This window comes from Nyctereutes procyonoides, unplaced genomic scaffold (assembly GCF_905146905.1).
Source record: "Nyctereutes procyonoides isolate TBG_1078 unplaced genomic scaffold, NYPRO_anot_genome, whole genome shotgun sequence".
In the NCBI taxonomy this organism is placed as follows: domain Eukaryota; kingdom Metazoa; phylum Chordata; class Mammalia; order Carnivora; family Canidae; genus Nyctereutes; species Nyctereutes procyonoides.
The window spans coordinates 19,169,434-19,195,513 of NW_026575048.1; positions in this window are offsets into that span (position 1 = coordinate 19,169,434).

Sequence of the window (26,080 nt, forward strand, 5' to 3'; positions counted from 1 at the left end):
ATATGTAGGATGTATAAGAGAGCATTTGTGGGGCTGCTTTATAAGTTTGTGTCTTTGAGCTAAACTGTAAGTTTGTATGATGGATTTATGCAGGGATAGCTCTGGGCAAAGTTTTCAAGTCATATGGTTGGACCATAAGGAATTGCCATTTTTGTGGGTTAAAAATGGTTAAATATTCAGTGATTTTTGTGATTCAACCTGATGTGTGTATGCGTGTACATATGTATACCTATTACATACATACATAAATCCAAGCTAGCCTAGCCTCTGTATTACCTTAGCATTACTATCAGAACTAAGAAGGAGATGGCACACATTGGTATGAGACCTGGGGAAAAAATTAATATGGATCTTGAAGGAAAGAAAAGATATAGAAGGAATGATGAGTAATGCAACAGAAAGTTGCAAGAGGGGTACAATGAGAAATGAGATTAAAAGTTCCTTACTCTGGGGGCTCCTGGGTAGCTACACTGGTTAAGTGTCAAACTCTTGATCTCAGCTCAGATCTTGATCTCAGGGTTGTGAGTTCAAGCCCCATGCTGGACTCCACACTGGGCCTGAAGCCTATTTTAAGAAGTTCTTTACTCTGGGAAGCCTTCTCCAACACTTCTTTAAAAAACTTACCCTCCCGAAGTTCTCTGCCATGGGCTTCTGCACCAGCTATGAACTTCCTCTATGATAACACCTGTCACATTGAACTGCACTTGTTTTATGAAGTGGCTATCTTTCCTTCTAGGCAGGAAGTTTGCTGAGGGCAAGAACTGGGTTTCTGCCACTCACTTAGTCCCAGTACTAGGCATGAATCTTGATAAAGAACAGAAACGCAGTATTTGTTGAAGAACTGGATGAATAAAAGAGATACATGGAAAAAGGAGAGCCCTCTTACACTGTTGGTGGGAATGCAACCTGGTATAACCACTCTGGAAAACAGTATGGAGTTTCCTCAAAAAAGTTGAAAATAGAGCTACCATATGACCCAGCAATCGCACTACTGGGTATTTACCCCAAAGATATAAATGTAGTGATCCAGAAGAGCACCTGCACTGCAATGTTTATAGTAGCAATGTCCACAATAGTAAAACTATGGAAGGAGCCCAAATGTCCATCGACAGACAAATGGATAAAGATGTGAGTTGTTATATATATACATAATGTATATATGTATATATATGTATATATAATGGAATACTACTCAGCCATCAAAAAATGAAATCTTGCCATTTGCAATGACATGGTTGGAACTAGAGGATTCTATGCTAAGCTAAGCAAAATAAGTCAATCAGAGAAAGACAATTATATGATCTCACTCACATGTGGAATTTAGGGAATGAAACAAGATCATAGGGGAAGAGAGTAAGAAATAAAACAAGAAGAAATCAGAGAGGGAGACAAACCATAAGACTCTTAATCATAGGAAATAAACTGAGGGTTGCTGGAGGGGAGGGGGGTAGAGGGATGAGGTCACTTGGTGATGAGTGTTAAGGAGGGTACAGGATGTAATTAGCGCTGGATGTTATATAAGACTGATGAATCACTGACCTCTACCTCTGAAACCAATAATACATTATATGTTAATTCATTAAATTTAAATAAAAATAAAAAAGAGATAGATATTCTGAGAAAGTTGTGCATGTATGACTTCTGTATTGGCCAAGGTCCTTGGCTTTTTTTTCTGTGCAATGGATAGACATTTTGGAGAGGGATTAATATTCACAGAATACCATTTTAGAAAGATTATTTTAGGAGTTGTATAAAGCATAGACAGAAGTAGGGATGGTTGGCAATCAGGAGCCCAGTAGTTACCTAGATATGTGGTAATAAAAATCCCACACTCAAGTGACAGTGAGATGGACAGCAAGGGACAGATGGAGGAAGAGCAACAGATGAAGACCCAGTGATCAGTAGGCATGGGGAAACAGAGGGTGGGAAAGGATGACCCCAAGTTTTAGAGCTGGAGTGACTAAGATAGTGATGAGAACACTATGTGGTGAGAAAAGAGGGTAAGCAGTATAGATGATGGTGAGCTCTGGTTTGAACATGTTGCAGATTTCTGATGTGTTGAACATGAATTGAAGCTAAAAAACAAAAGAACATCCTAATAAAGATGACCATCAGGCAGTTGGATATGTGACAAGAGCTCAGGCAGGAGGCCTAAGGTATAGACAGTCATTTCTTTAACAACCTTTGGCTCAGTACTTATGTGCCAGGCAATAGTTCAGGCCCTGGCCATTCAGCAGTGAACAAAACCAAATTTCTGCTAACTTTTGTGGTTTCTTAGCCCTGCAGATAGTCATGAGCCATCCTTTTACTTATTTAAATACAGTAAGCATAGTTATATTATAATCCATACTTAAAAGTTCTTTATCTGAAATCCCTGCTGGTCTGTCTCCACTGTCAGTTCTTTCTGTCAGCCTTCTCTCATGATGGCTTATTTCCCTTCATGCTTAACCAAGCTTTTTTGACTTTGAGTTGGAAAATTATTTGTAGAGATTTCTTGAGAATTAAAATGAAATCTCCTGAGAATTAAAAAAAAAGTATAAAGATGTCAGTTCTCCTTAAATTCATCTATGAAATCAATGCCATTACAAGTCCACTCCCAAAAGGAACCTGACAAAGGGATTGTACATTTTATCTGGAAGGACAGAGGACCAATACTTGTTAAGACACTCCTGAAAAAGAGTAAGTTGGGGAAATTTGTCCTGTTGGATAGAAAGACCTATTTTAGACCCTCCAACATGAAGTATATAATCTTACCATCTATGAGTTCAGATTGCCCATAACCATGCTCTGCCTTCTGGAACCTACCTCATTGTCCATCACTCCTCAGCATGAAATGCTCTTCCAATCTGTTTGGTGTTCTCCCTCTTCTAAGCTGCTATTACCTCTCCTTTCTTTCCCTTTGCTCTTTTTGTTTTCCTTGCCCTTATTTCTTTTTTAAGATTTTATTTTTAAGTAATCTCTACAGCAACATGGGACTTGAACTCAGAATCCTGAGATTAAGAGTTTCATGCTCCACCTACTAAGTCAGCCACTGTTTTCCTTGCCTTTGGTTCACAAATCCCTCCTCTCTACCAGCCCCTGGCCCAGCCCCACTCAGATACTCTCTCCAGAATCTTTTTTTTTTTTGTCTCTCTAGCCCACAAAATATCTTTTTTCCAAACTCTCATGTTCCTTATCATTTCTGCCATTTATTTTGCTATTTTATCACATATACAATAAGAGAGAAGAGAAGAGGAGGAATCTAGAGATGAGTATGCAGAATCAGCCACATGTATGCCTGCTGTCCCCCATCAGGAGGTGTTCTGTTCCTTGAGCAAGTATCCAGGTTCTGACAGAAAACTTGCCAAGAGTCATTAAACACTCATCACCTGATTTGGGTGGGAAATGTCACAGAGTCCTATAAAGCCTTACAGGATGGGTGGCAACCTTGAGGCTGCTGGTATTCAAGAGCTATTTTCATCTCTCTTCATCTGGTTAATAGTTTTGAACATGAAAACAAAGACTAAAAGATCAGAAACCACCCGTATGTCCATTGGGAAGGGCTTTGGCTCTCTTATGGTCTAGGAAAAAGAACGAGGCAGCTCTGTGTTAGTGATGGGAAATTCTCTCCAAAAGGTGGATGAAGAAAAAGCCAAGTGTGAAGCACCATCACCATGTGTAGGTTTCTTGTTGCTTTGTTTGTTTTAAGAATCTGTACACCCATTTTGGACATACAGAGAGACTGGCATGGGTGTCTAGGGAGAAGGGCTGAGGATTGGGAAATAGGAGGAGACCTCGCTGAATGCCCTTTAGTACCTTTTGTGTTTTGTACCATGTGCAGCTGTTGACTATTCAAAAAATAAACGTCTCAGACAAAATAAGAAGAAGCAAAGATATTGGAAACAAACAACAAATTAGATGGTGCCAAAGAACAGAATTTGGATTTTTTGTGTTACATCATTGAGGCCAAAAGGAATGGCAGCAAGGGACAGCATGCTTCTCATAAGACAAAGATGAATGTGTTCAGGACAGAACTTCTAACCTGATCAAAAAACTTTCAACTAAAATGTGAAACAGAGGAAAGATGGAGCCAAGCTCTGGCTGCAAAATCCAATGCCTCTGAAAAGATACTGACATCACAAATATAACTGGGAGAGAATGGGTTGCTTAGCACTGGCTATTTGGTTCCAGAAAGAGAACCATATTAACAGTTGCACTAACTTGAGGAAGCCAAAAAATGTCCCTGTGTGGTTGCAAACCAGATGCTAGTTTTTAACCTGCCTTCTGGTGGAAAGGGACAGGTGGTCTGTCACAGCTCAAGGCTCTGCTCAGCTCTATCTGTGAAGAAGACCAGGTATGAGCATCCACAGCTGCTGTGGCATTTGGTATCAAGTGGGCTTTGGAATCACTGCTTCAGGCTAATGGTTGCCAGAGATCCAAGAAATGTACAGAAAGGGAAAGATTAGGGACATGAGAAAAGTACTTGATTCATGGTCAACACATGCCCAGGCACTGCTATGGAAGTGAAAATCTCTGGGAGCCTAGAAATGCCACTAGCCAAGTGACAATATCCAAAGTCCTCCCTTCAGGTGTTTATGGAATTCAAAACAGAAAAACCATAATTTTGGTGTGAATTCTTCTTTATTCTCTAAAGAAATAACAGCAAGTTGGATAGATAATTTGGGGGATGAAATGTCAAATTCATAACCAGCAAGAAGAAGACAACAGATCTATGATGTATTCCTGCCAGAGTGGGATATTCACAGAGGTCAATGGAACAAAGTCTGGAGAACCAGTGGCACTTGAATAATCAAGATAACTTAAGAATGATTGTATACTAGGAAATATGTAATCAAGATGTATTCACAGCCTCAAGGGTCCCATTGAATTCTCAGTTTTGGTGACTTGTTCAGGGATGAAGAAGCAAAAAAGAAACCAGAATGACTCTTAAGAAAAGAGAACAGATTGGACGATTAGGTCCTGGAGCAGCAAAGAAAGTGGCATAGCTGGGCCTCTACCCCTCAAGCCAGATCTCTGGTCAGTGAGTTTCAGTGTACAGGGGTCAGCTGCCTTCCAGACCCAGTCAAGGAGCAATGAAAGCCAAGTGGGCTCTGATTACAGACTTCACAGCCTGATTTGTTTTCAGAGTGTAGAATGTGTCACAAGCGGTATCAGTGTGAATACTCAATCACCGGCTTCTTGGCATTTTTCAGATTCTAATTTATTGACCACCATTAAAAGTTGGACAGATGGGGGATGGCCCCATATTTGCTTCAGCTATAGCAAAGAGGAACAGCTAATGGAAGCCTGCAATTTTGAGGACTTTTACCCAGTGAACATATACTTTCTTATATATGATAAGGCAACTTCTCCTAGAGAAATTCTGCATTCTTCAACCTTAAGAATTTCAGGCAGAAACTATGAATAACTAAGAATCTGGCAGCAGCTCTAGAGTCCTCCATTAAGATTACACTCCCCCAACAGGGGGTTGGAATATAAATAAAAGGAACAGTGGATGGCCTAAAATGATATGTATCACTCTTTGTGAAGAACCACAAATGCTGTACTGGGGGGGGGGAGAAAAAGAATTGACAATGGTTAAAAAGAGACATGAAGATCAAGAGGAATAGTGGAGAAGGAGATTTTTTATGAAGTATTACAATAAATTATGAATAGGTCTTTATTAATAGTCTTTGAAGGAGGCAAATAGAAATCACAATTTCTTTTAAATACTTTTTATTGCTAGACTCTGTTTATTTGACTGTGACACCCTGCAGAGACTGGGGATCATCAATCATAGATCAGGCTAACTTTGGGGTTACACTAGGCCTGACCCTTTTTAGAAGCAGAAGAAAATATAGGTAACAATCAGTATTTTGTGCTTCATAAATATTTGTTGTTGAATAAATAAATGAATTGATTAATGAGAAAGTGCAGGTAGCAAAGAGAGGAGATGACATATAAGAGGAATAAGCAGTGAACTGAAAGAGAGATAAGGTTGTTACATGGCAGCAGAGCAGTAAATGGGCAAGCAGGGTCATTGTTCTTGGAGGATAGGAGACTAGAAGATGATTGAAATAAAGACTAGGAGTTGTTGTGTGGCTTAGAAAAGCTAAGTTCAGGTGGATGGAACTGGATGTGGCTTTCTACAGACACCAAAGAGAATGTTATCAAGATACTTACTAAAAGCATAGTGGTTCCATGTTGGCCTTGAATTCACTCACTTAGCAAACATTTATTGAATGCTTACTTATTTGAAATCTTACTTATTTATCATCCTAAGCCCTGGAGGTTAATCATAAACAAGGCATAGCTCTGACTATATGAATCTTACAGTCTAGTGCCAAGCTCAGCAAACTACAGCCAAACCCAGCCTGTTTTTGTAAATAAGCCTGTGGAACACAGCCACATCCATTTGTGTACATATCATCTATAGCTTTTTTTTAAAAATAGCTTTATTGAGATATAATTCACATATTGTAAGATTCACCCTTTTAATGCATACAAGTTAGTGGTTTTTAGTATATTCACAGAGTTGTTCAATCATCACCATTATCTAATTTTATCCCCCCCAAAAAACCCATATTCATTAAGAGTTACTCCCGATTCTCCTGCCCACCAGCTCTTGGAGGCCACTAATCTACCTTCTGTCTCTATGGATTTACTTATTCTGGACATTTCATCTAAATGGAATCATACAGCCTTTTGTGTCTGGTTTTTCTCAATTAGTGTAACGTTTCCAGGGTTCCTCCTGGGAGCATGTATCAGGACTTCTTTATATGGCTCTGTGGTGGCTTTTGCACTATATTGGCAGAGATACATAGTTGTAACAGACTATATGGCCTGTAAAGCCTAAAATATTTATTAATAGCTATTAATATTTATTAAATATTATCAAAAAGTTTGTGATGTATGGTCTAAGGAGGGAAAAAGATATCTTAGAATCTTGGTCTTGGTGAAAAGTGTACAAGTCGGTAAGTTCAATAGCTCACCTAATTCTGGGATCTTTTCATTAGCATCCCTGCTGGAAATCTTAGTCTGTGGAAAGGAGATCTGATAGATTCTTGACTTGACTTGACAACACTATATCAGGAAATATTGAGAAAGAACTCCTAATGGAGAAGTCATGAGAAAGTGGAAGGAATGGGTGGGAATTTGGGGCATAGTAAGACCAGTAACTTAGATTTTAGAAAACCAGATCTTTACAAAGAAAACAAAATTTGATCCAATAGTTAAAAAATCAAAAAGGGCACAGAACAAATAAATGGGAAGACATCGTATTCATGGATTAGAATACTTCATATCATTAAGATATCAATACTACCCAAAGGGATCTACAGATTGAATGCCATCTCTATCAAAATCCCAGTAACATTTTTTTTCAGAAACAGAAAAATCCAACCTAAAATTCATATGTAATCTCAAGAAACTCTGAATAGCCAAAACAACCTTGAAAAAGGACAATCTCCCTGGAGGTGTTTGGATATCTGTGAGTGCCATTTTGTTTGCCTCAATGACTGAAGAACGCCAGTGGGTTGTAGTACAGGGGCCAGAGATGCTGGACATTGTGTAATGTGTAGACAGGCCCATGCAATGGAGAACTTCCCCCATCCCACACAGGTTTCCCATGCCACCAGAAATTCATGTAGGAGAAATCCTTCTTATACTTATCCAAGCCAAGAGGTGAACTCCATTTTACATATGAACACATGCATGCACAGTTTACATGGCCTAACTGTATATACAGAATTTTTCTCAAGTGCAACTGCAGACAGTTGCTGGTTAAATTGAAAGAACATTGCACTTTGTTTTGTTGGAAACTTTACCTAGAGTTGCTCAAAGTTTCAAAAAATCATATCACTTGTGGAATTTGAATCAACATACCTATATCAGCCAGCATTTGTGTCTGTCCGATCTACGGTGTTTCAATGGTTTGTAGAAACATATTTGTTTAACCTTTATTTCTAAATGTTAACTAGAAAGATAAAAGATCAACAGTATTCAGATGAATGTCATCTTACTCTTCTTAAATCCAAACTTATTCATTATAAGTAGTCACAAGCATCTGCCTGTTTTATAATACCTTCTGGCTTAGCTGTGCCTGAATATTTATGTATTAAAATACAAACTGTTTCATCATAAATTACTTTTCTTTATTTATTGTTCTTTAATTTAAAAAGATTTTATTTATTTACTTATTTGACAGAGAGAGAAAGCAGGGGGAGGGGCAGGCAGAGGGAGAGGGAGAAGCAGGCTCCCCACTTAGGCCTGGGACTTGACCCCAGGACTCTGGGATCATGGTTTAAGCCAAAGGTAGTGCTTAACCAACTAAGCCATCTAGGCACCCCTCTTTATTTATTTCTTTCTTTTTTTTTAAGATTTTATTTATTTATGAGAGACAGAGAGAGAGAGAGAGGCAGAGACAAAGGCTGAAGGAGAAGCAGGCTCCACGCAGGGATCCCGATGTGGGACTCGATCCTGGGTCTCCAGGATCTTCGCTAAACTGCTGAGCCACCCGGGCTGCCCTATTTCTTCTTTACATCACAAGAATATATCAATTTTAGGAAGTGATGTGATTATGTTATCTGTATTGCCTGTGAATTTCATTTCAGGATGTTACAAATATTTTTAATAAAAGTTAATTTTAGATCTTGCATAATTGGAACCACTATCATCCTGGAATATTAAATGAACTTTTATTTCTTTTTTTACATATTTATTTATTTATTTTAGAGAGAGAGTGTGCATGACTGGGGGGAAGGGCAGAGGGAGAGGGACAAAGACTTAAGCAGACACTCTGATGCAGGGCTTGATCCTACGACCCAGAGATCACTACCTGAGCCAATACCAAGAGTCAGATGCTTAACTGACTGTCCCACGCAAGCACCCCAAAATGAACTTTTAAATATAGCTCTAGAACTATAGTTCACACACACACACACACACACACACACACATACAATCTATGTGTCCACATAGATGCATAAGTGCACATATAAAACAAATCCCTTCTTATAACATAGCTTGTTATGATTACAAGCAATCAGAAAGAACACATGTCAAGTGATATACCCCAGGACATATCAACTTCCTGTGGAAAAACTGAACTTAATTTGTCTTTAAATATCCTTCCTGGCCAGGCTTGTTTTCTTGGAATGAGACCAAACTAAAACAGTTTTGGTGTGTGTTACTACTTTTTTAGTTTAAAAGGAGCCATGGTTCTTGTCCTTAAGATTTCAGAGTCTGTAGAACATGAATTTGCCTGTGCGGTATTTATGAGGTTGTATTGCAAGTTACAGTTGCTGTATTATAGTAATAACCTTTTATGACTTTAGTCCCCTCTTCCTTCCTAAGTGACATCAAACTGGACTGCTGGATCATCATGTGAAGATATTTTGTTTTGTTTTGTTTTGTTTTGTTTTGTTTTGTTTTGTACATTAATGATTGCAGAGACCATGGGGTAGGACATCTTTACAGATTCAAAGTTGCAAGGCCTTTGTTCCTTTGCTTTTTCTCTCCTTCCTCTCCGCCCTGCATCTGTGTTTTCCTCCCTGTCCCTTCCCTCCCTCCCACTCTTTCTTCCATTTGCTGTGCCTCCACACAGTTTGAGTCACTGCCTCCCATCCTGAAGGCGTGATTGTTAGTCAGGGATACAGGCTCAGCCTTTCCCTGGCTTTCCCTTGCCAGGGAGAGCCGTGTGCAGTGGCTCTGGCTCTTTACAGGCATCTGAGGAGACTGCAGGGACAGCTCCTTGGCTTGCACAGCCCCAGCTCCTCTGGAATTGTGGCAGTGATGGCCACGGGGACAGCAGCCACCCCAGAAGAACTGGTGCTACAAGCTGACCGTGGCTACTCAGGGGAGGCCAGAGGAGCTGTATGTGTGGAGCCCGAGCAGGTGTACAGGTGAAACAGCAGATCAGGGCTCTAACCTGCCTGCCTGGAGAAAGCTCCTCTGAATGTGGTGCACTGTACAGATCTTAAGCTAATCGTCTGCCTGTGTGTCACCTGGCCCTGTTACAGGAGCCAAGAGGAAAGAGTGGCCACACCTAGCTGTGCCAGCCCTTGACCTTCCCTCTCTTCTCTGTGTCTCACTTCTCATCCTTCCTCCCACACCCTCTGGGGAAACAGTGCTCGTGGTACTTTTTAATAGTTGCTATGAGGTAATGCTCTGGAATCCCCAGGTCCTCGAATTATATAAATCCAGGGACTCTGAGGAAGTAAATATGCCCTCAGAATCCAGTCCTGCAGGCAGGAAGGAAACACAGTCTTTTTTTCCTTCCTTTCCCTGAGCTCGCCAACTTGTTTTTGTTTTTTTAATCGGTATGGTTCTGTTGAAGCTGATGGCCATCACCCTTTTGTGTCTTTTTCAACTTAGAGTCCAGGGCAGAATGGGACCACAGCAACAGGTTTGAAGACATGAGCTCTGCTCTCCTCCATCAATCTTCCCTGTTCCCGGCCAGGTTTCTGCCACTTGCCTCAGCATGAAATTTGGTAGCAAGGTCAGAAAAATTAAAGTTCAAAATTGGAATAGATTCCTAGGGAATGAAAGTAGGCATGGCCGTCTCCCTTTCTACCAGACTCAGGGACATAACATGATGGACTCTCTTATCGTTTTTCTCCCCTGCATCTCTAGAAAGGACACATTTAAGGTCAACCAGCAGCTCTAGCCTTAAGTGAAATTGAAAAGAAATTATAGTTTATGTTGGGTGTCCTCATTTCTTTTCTGTGCCCCTGTCTTTGCATTGCCCTTTCCTTTTAATTTACTTCTCTCCAGGGAATTATGTTCCCCGTGGTGCTCTATCCCGAAATGCCCCGGCCAGATCCCCTGGGGCAACAGTGCACACTGACTTCTCCTTCATCTTCTTCCACATTTCATCACAGCTATGGATTCCCTGGGGGTGGGTTAGTAGTTAGGAGAAAAGCATCTAATTAAGCTAATTCAAATTAAAGTCATGAAAATGCTCTTCTTACAGAGTTTGGCTATTTCCTGACCTCTTGAAATAACCACACAGGATACCTAATTGGGCTGATATGAGGGAATCCTCTTTAAACCAAGAGTCTCTTCTATCCCCCTTTTGTGGTCACCCCGAGCTCTGCAGGCCACTTAAGAGAAGCCCCACCTTGATCACCTCCTCTTATGCCAGAAATGTAAAGTAAAAGCTAGGAAATGTCCCCAGGGATGGTTTCCTGAAATGTATTCGGCATTTTTAACTCAACAGGTTCTTGAGTGAATGTCCACATCTCTGTGTCTAGAGGTAGCCCTGATCCTTACCATCCACCCTAAACTCCTTAAATTCCCCAGAAATCAAGAGCTTCCAGAAGCAGAGTAGATTACTATTGGCCTCAAAAAGCAAATAGATGCAATGTACCAGCTATGATGAGGAAGAAATCAATCATCTGGAACAGAAATAATGAAGATGCAAGCCACTTATGATATGTTTTGTCTGTTTTGCTCCTCTTGAAAGAGACTTAGGGAACAGGAATATGAGGATGGGTCCCCCAAATATACCTCAAATCCTTTGAGGCATGTGAGAAGCAGCCTAGATAAAAGCTCTCTTCCTGGGCTGCAGAGATGGTGCTGATTCAGGTGTTTGTGATGGTTAACCTAATGTGTCAACTTGACTGGACTAAGGGCTGCCCAGAGAGCTGGTAAAATATTTTTTCCAGATATGTCTGTGAGGGTGTTTCTGGAAAAGATTAGCATCTGAATTGGTAGACTGAATAAATAAGATCTGCTTTCTCCAACACGGATGGGCATCATCCAATCATTGAGGGTCCTAGTTGGACAAAAAGGAAGGGGAAGGGTGATTTGCTTTCTTTACTGGAGCTGAGACATCTATTTTTTTTCCTGCCCTGGAACATCCCACACTCTTTGTTCTTATACCAGTGGCCCTTGATTCTCAAGCCTTTGGATTCAGATTTATACCATCAGCTGTGGTTCCCAGATCTTTCAACTAGGAATGAATTACACCACTGGCTTTCCAGGTACTCTAGCTTGTATATGGTAGATTGTAGGACTTCCCATAAGCCAATTTCTACAACAAATCTCCTTTTATATATAACTATATATCCTAGTGGGTTTTTTCCCCTCTGGAGAAACCTCACTAAAATAGCACCTTACCTGATTTCTCCAAATCAAGAAAGGACTAAATGAAGGCTAAATTCTCATTCTTCATCTCACTTTACTTGCTTGACCAAATGTGGAATGTCATGGAATCAGATCTTGTATATTTGTCAGAATTTTGTCAACTTAAAAGGCAAGAAGGATGGGGATCCCTGGGTGGCTCAGCGGTTTAGTGCCTGCCTTCGGCCCAGGGCGTGGTCCAGGAGTCCCGTTATGTAAGACATGGGGAGTCCCGCATTGGGCTCCCTACATGGAGCCTGTCTCTCTCTTTCTCTGTGTGTCTCTGCCTCTCTCTCTGTGCCTCTCATGAATAAATAAAAAAATAAAATCTTAAAAAAATAAAATAAAAAATAAAAAGCAAGAAGGAGGGGATCCCTGGGTGGCTCAGTGGTTTGGCGCCAGGGCGTGATCCTGGAGACCCGGGATCGAGTCTCTCATCCGGCTCCCTGCATGGAGCCTGCTTCTCCCTCTGCCTGTGTCTTTGCCTCTCTCTTTCTCTCTCTCTCCTCTCTCTCTCTCTCTCTGTATCATGAATAAATAAATAAAATATTTTTTAAAAAAAGGCAAGAAGGAAGAGATTTGTTGACTCATGTACCAGGTAGTCCTAAACATGACTTCAGTTGTGACTGGGGTTAGAGGTTTAAATAAAGTCATTAGTTCTGTCTTCCCATTGTTGACTAGTTTGCCCTGGTAGGTTCTCCTCTCCTGTAGCAAAGAGACCTCTGGCAGCAGTAGCCATTACGTTGTTTTCCCTTCATGACTTCCTTGCTAGCTCCTTCAAAGGTTCAACGGACGACTCTGATAGATTTAGCTTGGGCCAAGAGAACCAATCTTTGCAGTCAGTGGGATGAAATCCTTTAATGGCTAGCTCACATAATGTGCCCACCATGTGTGGGAAGACCAGGCCAGAGACTGGCCATCCTGTTAAACAGAAAAGGAATAATTCTCAAAAGGAAAAGGTACCAGGCAGGTAGAAAGCAATGTATCTATACACGTTTATAAATGTCAACCTACTTCCTGAAAAGCTAATTCAAATCAGCAAGGAAGGGACGCCTGGGTGGCTCAGTGGTTGAGCGTCTGCCTTTGGCTCAGAGCATGATCCCATGGCACCGGGATCGAGTCCCACATCAGGCTCCCTGCATGGAATCTGCTCCCTCTGCCTATGTCTCTGCCTCTCTCTGTGTATCTCTCATGAATAAATAAATAAAATCTTAAAAAAAAAACACAAATTAGCAAGGAATAGGGTGGGACATGTGAACAATACAGAGATTTATAAGACATGCTTTTTGTCCTTAAATAGCATATAATCTAGTTGTTCTGAAGCTGATCACATTATTTAATAATTTGAGGAAACATGACTTATTTTATCAGAAACTATTTTCTGAGCGCTTACTTAACACCAGACACACTAGATTTCTGTCATATAGAGGTAAAAGACAAATTTCTTCTCACAAGGACCTTACAATCAGGTGAGAAAGACAACCAAACCAGGAAACATTTTCAATGTAGGGCCACAAATGTAATGATAGGCGTGGGCACAGGTGCCATGAGACACCCCCCCCCAAAAAAAAGGCACCTATTTAACTCTAGGGTCAGTGTCAGAGTAGCAGATGGATGAGCCAACACTTGAAAAACAAGTGGGAGTTAGATGATGTTGGAGAATGGGGAAGAATCTTGCAGGCAGATGGACTAGTGCATCCAGGGGAACAGGGGCACAAAGTAGGGTACTGTGTCTGAAGAAGTGCAGATAACTTGAGTAGTGCACACAAGGAGTTCAGGGAGTGATGAAGCTCAAGAGGTAGGCTGGAGATAGATCACAGAGCCCTGCACCAAACTTACAGATTTGAGTTTATCCCTGAAGGATTCTAAACAGGGCATGGATGTGTCCAGATTTGCAATTGAGCATGCTGCTCCTGGCAGCAGATGGAGCGGAGTGAGCCAGACTGGAGGCAGGAAAAGTATTCAGAACACTGCCGTGGGAGAGCATGTAAGACATGGGGAGGACTTCTTTACAGAGAATAAAATAGGAGCTAATAAAATAGAAGAGGTAGCAAAATCAGTATTTTGCAATCCCAATTCAAGCAAGGGTTGTGATTATCCACTGACGCTAGGATCTTAAAGAATCACTTCCTGGATTACTAACTGCAAAGGAGAATCCGTGCCTTTCCAGTGGAAAGATCTGCTGGCCATCCCTTAAACCTTGAGGCCAAGCTTAGCACAATGAACAATCCGATGTTCTGCGCCTTCTGCTGTGATGCAGTAAGAGAAACAAAATATCGCTTATATAGTATTCATTCCAAAGATGTGTAACCTGAATTTAATCATGAAGAAACAGACAAGCCCAGAATGTGGGAGACTTTCTTTATATATAAAATAATATATATTTTTATTAATATATATTAATATAATATTGTCATAATATATAATTATTAATTTAATATATAATAATTATATATTATATGTAATATTATAATATAATATTTATGTAATATTATAATATAATATTATTAATATATTTAACATGTTATATGTAATAAATTTTTTATTGGAGTTCTATCTGCCAACATATAGTATAACACCCAGTGCTCATCCCGTCAAGTCCCCCTTCAGTGCCCAGTCACCCAATCCCCCCATCCGCCTCCCCTTCCACTAGCCCTTGTTCATTTCTCAGAGTTAGGAGTCTCTCATGTTTTGTCACCGTCTCTAATTTTTCCCACTCATTTTCCCTCCTTTCCCCTATAATCCTTTTAACTATTTCTTATATTCCAAGTATGAGTGAAACCATATAATGTTTGTCCTTCTCCGATTGACTTACCTCATTTAACGTAATACCCTCCAGTTCCATCCACATCGAAGCAAATGGTGGTTATTCGTCATTTCTAACGGCTGAGTAATATTCCATTATGTGGGAGATTTTCTAAGAAAAATGGCTAGAACTCTTTAAAAATGTAGTGTATGGAAAACAGAAATACAAAATGCAAGGCCATGTTCTAAATCAAAAGAGGTTAAGGAGACCCAGCAATCACAGACATAGGTAACACTTAATGAAATCTCTGATCAAAAACTTGAAACAGCTATAAAAGACATTTTGGGGACAACTGGGGAAATTTGAATATGAACTAAATATTAGAAAATAGTTTTCTTAGTGTGGTAATGAGACATCATTCCTACATAGGAGAATGTCATCACTCTTAGGTGATGCTCCAGAATTGAGAAGTGAAGTGTCTTGATATCTCCACCCTAGTTTCAAATGGCTCCATCAAATGTGTAATTGTATATATGTACACATATGTTTTATACGGATGCTTTGGCATATGTGACATATGTGTGATATGTATGGGTGCTCTTTCATATCTATGTCCTATAAGGGGAGGAGTGAGAAGGAGAGTGCAACATGGCAAAATGTTAATAATTTATGTTTAAGTGAAGGATATGAGAGCTCTTGCGCTATTCTTTCATGGTTTTTGTAGGTTTAACACAATGAGAAAGAATAAAAAGGAGTGGAAGCAGAAAACCTAATGAAAGCTTGATCCAAGACAGTGGCAGTGAGTTTGGGGAGGAAGGTTGGAGTCAAAAGAAACACAGACCTCCCAGGAGTCTGGAATAATGTGAGGGGATCCATTTGGAGTTTGGAGTGAAGTGAAGGAAGCAGGCCCAGTCAGGAGTCCCAGCCTTGGCCAGGTTCTATAAGGTTCTTTCTTTCTTTCTTTCTTTCTTTCTTTCTTTCTTTCTTTCTTTCTTTCTTTCTTTCATATTTTATTTATTTATTCATGAGGGACACACACACACACACACACACAGAGAGAGAGAGAGAGAGAGAGAGGCAGAGACACAGGCAGAGGGAGAAGCAGGCTCCATGCAGGGAGCCTGATGTGGGACTCGATCTCGGGTCTCCAGGATCACACCCTGGGCTGAAGGCAGGCGCTAAACCATTGAGCCACCTGGGCTGCCCTATGAGGTACTTTCTTAATGCAAACCATGGCAGCAACCACAATAACAGCAGCACTTAACTGCCCACCCTGAGACGTGGAGGGCACTCACAAGGCCTCAGGATCCTGGGTTCTAATCCTGACTCTGCCACAAAGCAACTGTGAATGGATGAAGTTAACCCTTCTGGGATTCTTTTCTGAAATGGAGATTGAACCAGACATCCCCTGTGGTCCTTTGTAAACTTCTGCGAGTGCAGAGTTGTACGTCTCCTTCCATATTGATGTTACTCAGAGCCATCTGAGCTAAGCATTAGTGAAATTTTGTCACATCTGCCATTTTGTTCTCTCAGGTCTGATTTATTTCTCCAGCCCTCTTGGCCACCCTCCCTTGACAGCCTGTCCTTGACTAGATACAGTTCTCTCTCACATTTCTCCTGAAGTGGAGCTGCCGTAGCTGCCAGCTCCTGACTGTGGCTCCTGACCGTGGCTCCTGACCGTGGCTCCTGACCGTGGCTCCTGCCTGCATCTGCTCCCTGACTTCATGGCAGAGCTTCTCCCCAGACACTCAGAATCGCTTTCCATTGCTAGGTCTTCTGATTTTCTCTTTGTTACAAAGCTACCACACACTTATCATAGGAAATGTGGAAAATTGGGGGAAATTATGTAGAAGAACATTTAAATTGTCCACAGTTACACCATTTCACTGACAGCCACTATTAAATTTCTTTTTCTGAATGGACAGGAGTGCACACGTGTGCGTGTTGCCTAGCTGATGTCTTATATACTTATTGTTGTATTTTTATTTTTAACTGAATCATATGCATTATTTCTTTGATTTTTTTTAAACTTAACACATTGTGGGCACTGTCTTGTGGGGGCACAGGACAAATCACCATCCTGCGAGGTCTTTTTCAGAATTTTACAAGGATGGGAGGTCATTTGGGAATTTTCCTAGGATGAAACACATTCTATCTTCAAGAATGAAAGAAGTGAAATATTAAAATGTTAACATATGTGAAAATGAAATATTTAAATGTTTCTTTATCATTATTCATATCTCCTTATATAATGAAAAGATTCACTGTTTTAATATAAGATTTTTTCCAAATGATGCGACAACTCTTGGCTCATTTCTTGTTCTGATATAAGGCTGGCCTGTTACATTATCAATCCAATACCAGAGAATATCGGGATAAATAAAGGACAAGGGGAAGAAATAGAATATCTCAGTTTTTTTTAAAATTTATTCATTTATTTATGATATTCACACACACACAGAGAGAGAGAGAGACAGAGACACAGGCAGAGGGAGAAGCAGGCTCCATGCACCGGGAGCCCGATATGGGATTCGATCCTGGGTTTCCAGGATCACGCCCTGAGCCAAAGGCAGGCGCCAAACCGCTGCGCCACCCAGGGATCCCGAATATCTCAGTTTATGATACTCTATCACTGCTTCTGGATAGTGGTGGTGGGATTGGTAGGAGGTGTGAGTATAGCAAGTGCGTAGTAGGGGACAACAAATTGAAGGGAGTAAGGAAATGAATTAAATAGAAGAGTTGTGGGAACCCATATGGTAACTACTTTGGAGATTCCTTCTCCTCCTTTCTTAGTAATGTCAAATAATAAAGTTTAATTTTAATGTACTGTGTATATGTGTGTGTGTGTGTCTGTGTGTGTGTGTGAATGTGAGAGAGAGGAGTGGGAGAGACATGTAGGGGAATGCATTCTAGAACTTCCAAAAAACCCCCCAGAATTAATCATGAGCACTTTCTTTTTTCTTTTTTTTTAAATTGGAGTTCAATTTGCCAACATATGAGCACTTTCTAATGTCATTAAATTAATTTAAAAACATCCTAACAGTTGACAGATGGATATTGTTTACTATTTCCAAGGAAGAACCTGAAACATTCACTCATCTAAGCATTTAATGCTTTTGAGCCAAGCAGTTCAAACCACTTAATTCATCTTCATGGTTTCCCTGGGAAGCAAGGGGAAAGAAGAAATTACTCTCCATCCCCTCTTTCATGCGCTGTATGTCTATAAATGCATATATTTTGATTACGCATTTCACAGAAAAGGAAATTCCATAGAGCAAGTATGTCTCTCTGAAATCGCTTCTAACCCTCATTTGAATATGTACATTCATCTGAAATTGTTGCCTAACACACTCCCTGTATTTCTGCAATTTTCTGAATATGTACATTTCTATGACCATCATGCTTATTACTTTTAATGGCTATATAATATTCCATTTTATTGATTATGCCACAGTTCACTCAATTATCTTTACTGTGACAGCTTTAAGGATTGTTTCTTTTTTTAAAAAAAAAAGATTTTATTTATTTATTCATGAGAGACACAGAGAAAGGTGGAGACATGGGCAGAGGGAGAAGCAGACTCCCCACAAGGAGCCTGATGTGGAACTTGGATCTCAGGACCCCAAGATCAAGACCTGAGCCAAAAGCAGAGGCCCAACCACTCAGCCACCCAAGCGTCCCCAGGGATTATTGTGCAGGGTTTGTTCCTAAATTATTTTTGGCATCATAAGTAATGCTGTGAATGTATCATTGTGCAAGTTTTTTTCCTTTGAATTCTTTACTCAATGATGCTGGCTTTTATTATTTCATTTTTGCTAGACTTGTAAGTATATAATATTTAAATATATATATAAATATCTAAGCTGTTTGATTTGTATTTATCTAATTTCTATCAGAGGCTTAGGCCATAGTTTCTATTTTCCTGCATATAAAATTGTCTATACTTATCCTTTTACACTCTGACCAGTTGCCACAGAGAAGCTAAAGATTAGCCATAAAAATTTTTATTAGATCTAGATGTTTTAGGAATGTAAGCTCCCACGAGTTATATTTGTCATAAATCATTTTCACATTCTGTGGTCTTTCTTTTTTAAACTTCGTTCAGTTACATTATTTAATATGATCTATTCATAGACATTAGGAAGAAACTGGAACAGGAGTTGCTCACAGATGCTTTTCCAATGATTTCTATTGCCCTTGGAGACCTCCTTATCACCCTGCAATTCCTAACACCTGAATCCTCTGGTCTCAGAACAGGAAGAGAAAATAGCTTTGACTCAAAGTTGAAGTGGGGCCGGGGATATCCTGGGAACACGGTCTCCTCCATGGGACTGTCAGTCCCCAGGGGCATTTCTATCAGCACTCTGTTTTTCCACTTCACTGTTTGTTCCAAAATGATCGTTGTGATATCCTAGAATTAAATCTCTGGCTGTCAGGGAGCAGAACTTATTATTCCCAGAGCTGCCTGTGGGTCACAGGGAGGCATGACCAAGGATGGTATGTTTCTTTGACTTAGCCAGGCTAGTTCCAGATCACTGTGATGACACAGTTGTTTCCCTTCCATTATCCTGGGCCTGAACCAGGCATAGTATGCTTCCCTGGCTTGGGGCTAGAGGTGTGAGCAGATCCCAGCTCCACGTAGAAGATTATCGTTACGGTTGTTTCTGGCTGAACTCAGTATGTGTGTGTGTTGCCTGTCCCCATATTCTCTACTGTGCATCATACCTGTGTGACAGTTGCTCTGGCATAGTCCTTGTCGCAACAGGGAGCCGTGATGTCTGGATAAGTGCTTGGCCCCCAGCAGCTATGAGGAGGCAGGTGCTACAGGGCTGCTGAGCCATAATCGCAGACACGGTCATTCTGCTCGGCTTTGGGTACTTGTACCGCGGTGGGTCGTCACACTAGAACTGAGCTCTCCACTCTGATTCTGCTGAGGTGTAAATAATACAGCCTAGGGGATGCCTGGGTGGCTCAGTGGTTGAGGTCTGCCTCTGGCTCAGGGTATGATACTGGGGTCCTGGCCTTGAGTCCCATGTCAGGCTCCTCAGAGGGAGCCTGCTTTTCCCTCTGCCTATGCCTCTGCCTCTCTCTGTATCTCTCATGAAGAGATAAATACAATCTTTAAAAAATTATAATATGACCCAGGATGAGAATCCACATGAAGCTGGAGAGGCTAAGGAACATGGTGGTTTGGGTATGGGCATGGCAGAGAGGAAGAGAAGGAACGTGGAAATTGTCCACCACTGTGTTTCAAAGAAGGTGTGCTCTAAAACTTTAAGATAAAAGGATATATGTTTGTTTGAAAAAGCTCTTTTAAGAGCTCTGAAAGGCTTATCAACAGCCTGAATTAGGGAGCTGCAAAAGCCGATTATGATCTTCCTCAATTTACAATGGGGTTACATCTTGAGAAATCCCTTGTTAAGTTGAAAATACTGTAAGTCAAAAATGCGTTTCATACACTTAACCTACACAATATCACCCGCTTTCCATGTGCTTAGAACAGTTCCATTAGCCTAGAGTTGGGCCAAATCATCTAAGGCAGAGCCTATTTTATGCTCAAATGTTGGCTATCTCATGTAATTTATTGAAGATTGCGCTGAAAACAAGGAAAAGAATGGTCGTATAAGTGCAGAAGGGCTGACAGTGTGTGGGTGGTTCACCCTCATGGTCGTGTGGCTGACTGGGTGCTGTGCTCACTGCCAGGCGTCATGAGAGAGGTTCATCCTGTATATCGCCAGCCCAGGGAAAAGATCTAAATTCAAAATTCAAAGTATGGTTTCAACTGAATGCACATCACTTTCGCACCATTGTAAAGTCGAAAAATCGTAAGTTGAATCATCCTAAGTCAGGGAATGCCTATATTGAGGACATGGCGAGAGAGAGCTGTTCACACACAGGCAGAGTGAGAAATTTCAAGAATAAAACAAAGGAGGCTAAGACTCAGCGCAAACACTGTGTAAAGAAAGAGTCCAAGGGTGGGTCAAGGGAGGGGCAGGACAGGGTTGTTACTGGCAGGGCTGACCCTAGGCAACGTGGTGCCCTCAGCAATTCTGCAGCTCTGCTCCCCACCCATAAAGAGCTTTCTGCCACCAGTACCATTATTTGCTTAATATTTATAACTGACTTTCTTTTTAAAATGTGAGTATCTAGTTTCATCTTAAATAATACCATCCAGGAAATCAAGTTTGATATGCTAGTTTTATATATTTCTAATATATATTAAAATAAGCACATAATTAGTATGATATACATATCTGTGGAGCACCTGTGATAATCTCAGGTACTGATCAAGTAGTATGCACACCACTCTCTGGAAAAATCCATCCTCTCTTCACCCTACAGCCCATACCTTGGCCATCCTCACCTCTTACTGGAATTATCTGAACCTTGCCCAGAAAACTCTCTTCCTTCTCTCCATCTCCTCCTTTGGGTAAAGTTGAACTTACCCTCCAAGTTTTAACGTGGTCTTCACTTCCCAAGGAAATGCACCCTACCCCCAAACTCCTACCCCTCTAGACTGAGGAAGGTTTCCATGGTTCTCCTTCCTTCCTAATTCACCAACTACACTTACTACCATCACTGATTTCATTATAGCAGCCCTTGAACAATGCAGGGGTTAGAGGCGCCGACCCACACACAGTGGAAAATCCACATATAACTTTTGACTCCCCAAAACTTAACTTCAAATAGCCTACTATTTTCCAGAAGCCTTACTGGTAACACAAACATTTGATTAACATGTTTTGTATATGTATTATATACTGTATACTTACATTAAAGCAAACTAGAGAAAAGAAAATGTTACTAAGAAAATCATAAGGAAGAGAAAAGATATTTATAGTACCATACTGTAATTATTGAAAAATATCCACATATAAGTGGATCTGCACAGTTCAAACCTGTGCTGTTCAAGGATCAACTGTATTTTTCAACCCTCCAATTGAAGGTGAGCTCTGCCAGAGCAGAAAAACATTAGCCTTTTTCATCATTATGTTATCAGGCCTACCACACTGCCAAGTACATTGTAGTTCTCGATGTAGCACTCAACTAGCTGTTGAGTGAATGAATTCCACTATCTAGCACCCTTGAACAATTCTTCCTTTTATCAAAATCTTTTTTTAGCTGACTTTCAATCTGCAAAGTATTAAGATTTCTGGGTTTAGATATAAAGACCAAGTGCATAATGTGCCTGTTTGTGTGGTCCAGCTAGCCAGTGAGATATTTCACTACAGACAATGTGCTCAGAGTCCCTCAAATCACACTTATGTGGTGGAGTTACCTGTTTTGCTTCACAAAATAGCAGTGTGTGTGATGAGATGGGTGACAGCAATCTCCTGGGTTGGACTCGCGAGTTCCAGTCTCTGATTTTTAACTTACTAGCTGTGTGACCTTGAGCAAGTTATTGAGCATCCTATGACTCAGTTTCCCTATCTGTAAAATTATACGTCTTTCATAAGTTTTTTTTTTTAATGTCTTTGGCATGGTGCTTGGCATATAGTAAGCACTCAGTAAGTTATCATTATACCCGCTGGATGCCATTCCTTGCATGCACTCCAGTTTGTTACTCTTTTTAAAAGTATAATCAGTCAAAATTAAAACCCAACACTCCAGTCTGACCAGAGCAAAAGATATGGGAGGCTAACATCCAAGTTCTAGATATTTTACTTATTTTAATACATTCTAAGATCACACTGGCTTTATCATTCTGTTGAGCCATACTGACTTTGCATTTAATAAAATCTTCAGATCTTTTTGTGTGAATTTCTGTCCAAATGGCATTTACCCTTCCTGTCTCCGAACAATTGATTTTTATTAAAAAAAAAAAAAGCAGAACTTTAACATTTCTTCCTGTTAGTTTTAATTTTGTTGGCTTAGACCTGGTATTTCAGCTCATAAGGATCGTTCTGAAGTTTGGTAAAGATCACCAGACCCTTATTTGACTGATAGTGAGCTGGGTCAGTAGGTGACTGATTTCTTTTTTTCTTTTTCTTCTTCTTTTTTTTTTTTAAGATTTTATTTATTCTTGAGATCACACCGAGAGAGAGAGAGAGAGAGAGAGAGAGAGAGAGAGAGAGGCAAAGACACAGGCAGAGGGAGAAGCAGGCTCCGTGCAGGTAGCCCCATGTGGGACTCGATCCAGGACTCCAGGATCACCCCTGGGCCAAAGGCGGCGCTAAACCTCTGAGCCACCCAGGCCGCCCTTCATTCTGAAGTTTGATGACATTCTACCATATTTATTATTATTATTACATCTATGGCATCTACATATTTGTTAAGCACATTTTTTAATGGCATATCTAAATCATCCATAAAGTTGTAGAACAAAAAGAGGCCAAGGGCAAAGTCCACAGAACTTTAGTAAAGTCTCTGCAAGTCAACATCAATGGACCAGCAGCATTCTTCATATGAAGTCATCCAGCCTAGAAATTTCCATCTCGTCCATAAGGATTCTAGATGACCACTTTTCAATAAAGATGCCTGCAAAAACTGGGGTCTAAAGGTGTTTGTCAAGGTACTATTTATAAAAGCAAAAAATAGAAAACAACCTTAATGTCCCATAAGAGGTAATTGATTGAATACATTTTTGCACATACTTCCAATGGACTATTCTTTGTCATTGCAAAAAAATAAAAAGTTTTTGCAGATTCATTGTTTCCAAACTTATTTTTAGCCATTAATATTATAGAAATCTGCTGGGTTTGCTCCCTAGGTTTTATTCCCTCTCCTGATAATATTACTTTGACATTCCAGGGAGGAGACTTACCTTTTCTACTGATGTACGTTTAGTGAAACTATCTAATAATGGACCTTTTGCTTCCCTAGCTAGAGAGTGTACCCTTGACCCAACCTAGGACAAGTGGGCTCCTCTCCCTCCCAGCACTTTAAAAACAAAAAGTTGAAACATGCATCACAGCAGTCATACCTTCATCCAGCTGGTTGATCCAATATTCCTGCTGCCAGGAACCCAGAGCTGCCCTGGCTCCAGCCTTTTCTGATTCCGATTTTTCACCTATGTCTTTGATTTGGTGAGATACCCATAACCTTATAATGAATTGCATTTTTGTTTAAGTTATCTAGTATTACTTTCTGTTGCTTGAACCAAAAACTCTGTGTATGGTAACAGAAGGAAGCTACAACTGTGGCAAGCATAGCATAATGTATAGAGTTGTGGAATCACTATGTTGTACATCTGAAACTAATGTAACATGGTGTGTCAAGTATACTTCAATAACAAATAAATTTAAAGATTAATTTTTGAAACTCAGTCTAGAGCCCTTTAACATTTTGTTAAACCATTTTTTAAATTCTAGTATATAAAACAAACAAAAAATCCAGAGTGTCCGTGTTAATGGGAGATTTATTCACTTGGTTACCCCTTGCCCTGTACAATAAACAGATAAGGCTCTACAATAAAATAAAAGCCATCTTTCATTGATGTAATATCTTTTCTTCCCTCTCTGGTGATGTTAAATGTAAAGGTTTCTCCTACTACCAGTATTGCCTCTAATTCCTGCAAGTCCTTTTTACTGTTTGTTTTGTGTTTTGTTCTCTTTCATGTTAGATCTTTTTCTTAAGCAACTGAGTATCATTGGCTTTCAGTTCCTATTTAAAAGCAACTCGCAAAAATATGATCAGAAATGTAAGTGGACAGGAGTCGTATCCAATTCTCCTGTTTTCAGCTCCACTTCTTACATCTGGTTCTTACTGCCTTTGATTCCTGAGAATTCCTGGAGTTCGGTTATCCAAATTGCCTTGTTTTCATTGGCATCTTCTTTGTAGGCACTTGCTTTCTACTCTGTATGTGCTGCCAAATCAGTTCCATGCATCCACTTATTTTCCATCTTCCAAAGATGTACTGTCCTCTATGATCCTTTTCTCTCTTCTCTTAGTCTCTTTTTCCTTGTGGATTCTTATATTTCTTATTCTTTTAATGTAACTTCAGTGGGGAGGAAGCATGGATAATAGTCAGAGTTCATTTCACTAGAAAATTCTATCTACTTTTCCATAATTACCATGGTTTCTTTTTATAGTAAAAGCAAATAATGGTATTTTTAACTTTTTAAAGACACAGTACCCATAACATTCTCATTTTCTACCAATAGTCAAAAACCAATTAATTAATGGGCTAATGGATTGATTGATTGGTTGATGATTGATTCAAAAAGAAAATAAAGATGGTTACTATGACTGGTCCTTAATAAATTCATATTGGCTCCAAGTGTTCATTTAATCATTTTCTAGGTATTCACAGCAAGCAACCCTGTTTAACCAAGTGATTGTATTAATTCTCAGCATTCAACACGAAGCTGGTAATTAGCAGAACCCACAATTTTCCTTCCTACAAGGTCAATTCAATTTCAATTCCTCTCTAGTTTCTCATGAATTTTTAAGGCTTATTGATAGTTACTTTGCAATCTTTTTCCCAAGACTTCTTAGCATCTTAGAAATTTACCTAGGTATGGAGATTTTCACTTGTTAAAATAATTAATTCTAATAAATTACTTTCACCTACCTTAACTTTTGTCTATTTGCTGTTTGTTCTAATCGTTTCAGTTTAAAGACCATTAGACTTTTTCAGGGATGGGGTAGTGGAATGGGACCACCTAGCATCCACTCTTCTAATGTAAAGATCCAACATACATAGGAGACAAGGCTCCACCTCTCACTATGGAAACCAAGAAAAACAGCTCTCCTTGTTCTCCACCAAAGGTATTAGCATGTGGTCTGCAATCAGTGAAACAGATGCTACTGTACAGGACTTTGAATATTGTGAAGATAAGAAGGTGGGAGTTCTATATTACTGCAGTATTGGGTTTGAAAGAACATGCAGAGGATGGGAATCCTTTGTCAGAGACACCAAACGTGGCAGCAGCAAGTAGCCAGTGGTGGTAGTGTCAGTGATGATGGCCTTATTTTGATGACATGATCTTGATGGTATTTGGATACCCAATCTCTCTTGGTTCCTGGCTGGATTTGGATTTTTGGCTTCCTTGTTGACTCTATACTATTCTAATGAATTCCTTTGCTGCTTAAGCTAGCCAGAGTTGGTTTATGTTATGTGGACGAACCTTAACTAGTAGGGAGAAACTGGTGCTGGGAGATGGTTGCCAGCAACAGAATCTTGGGGAAATGGGTGGAAGAGAGAATCCACCACCTACTTATTTAAGACCAAGGGCAGTAAATATCATTATCATGATACACAATGGTTGGAAAAAATTAAAAGATAAATAA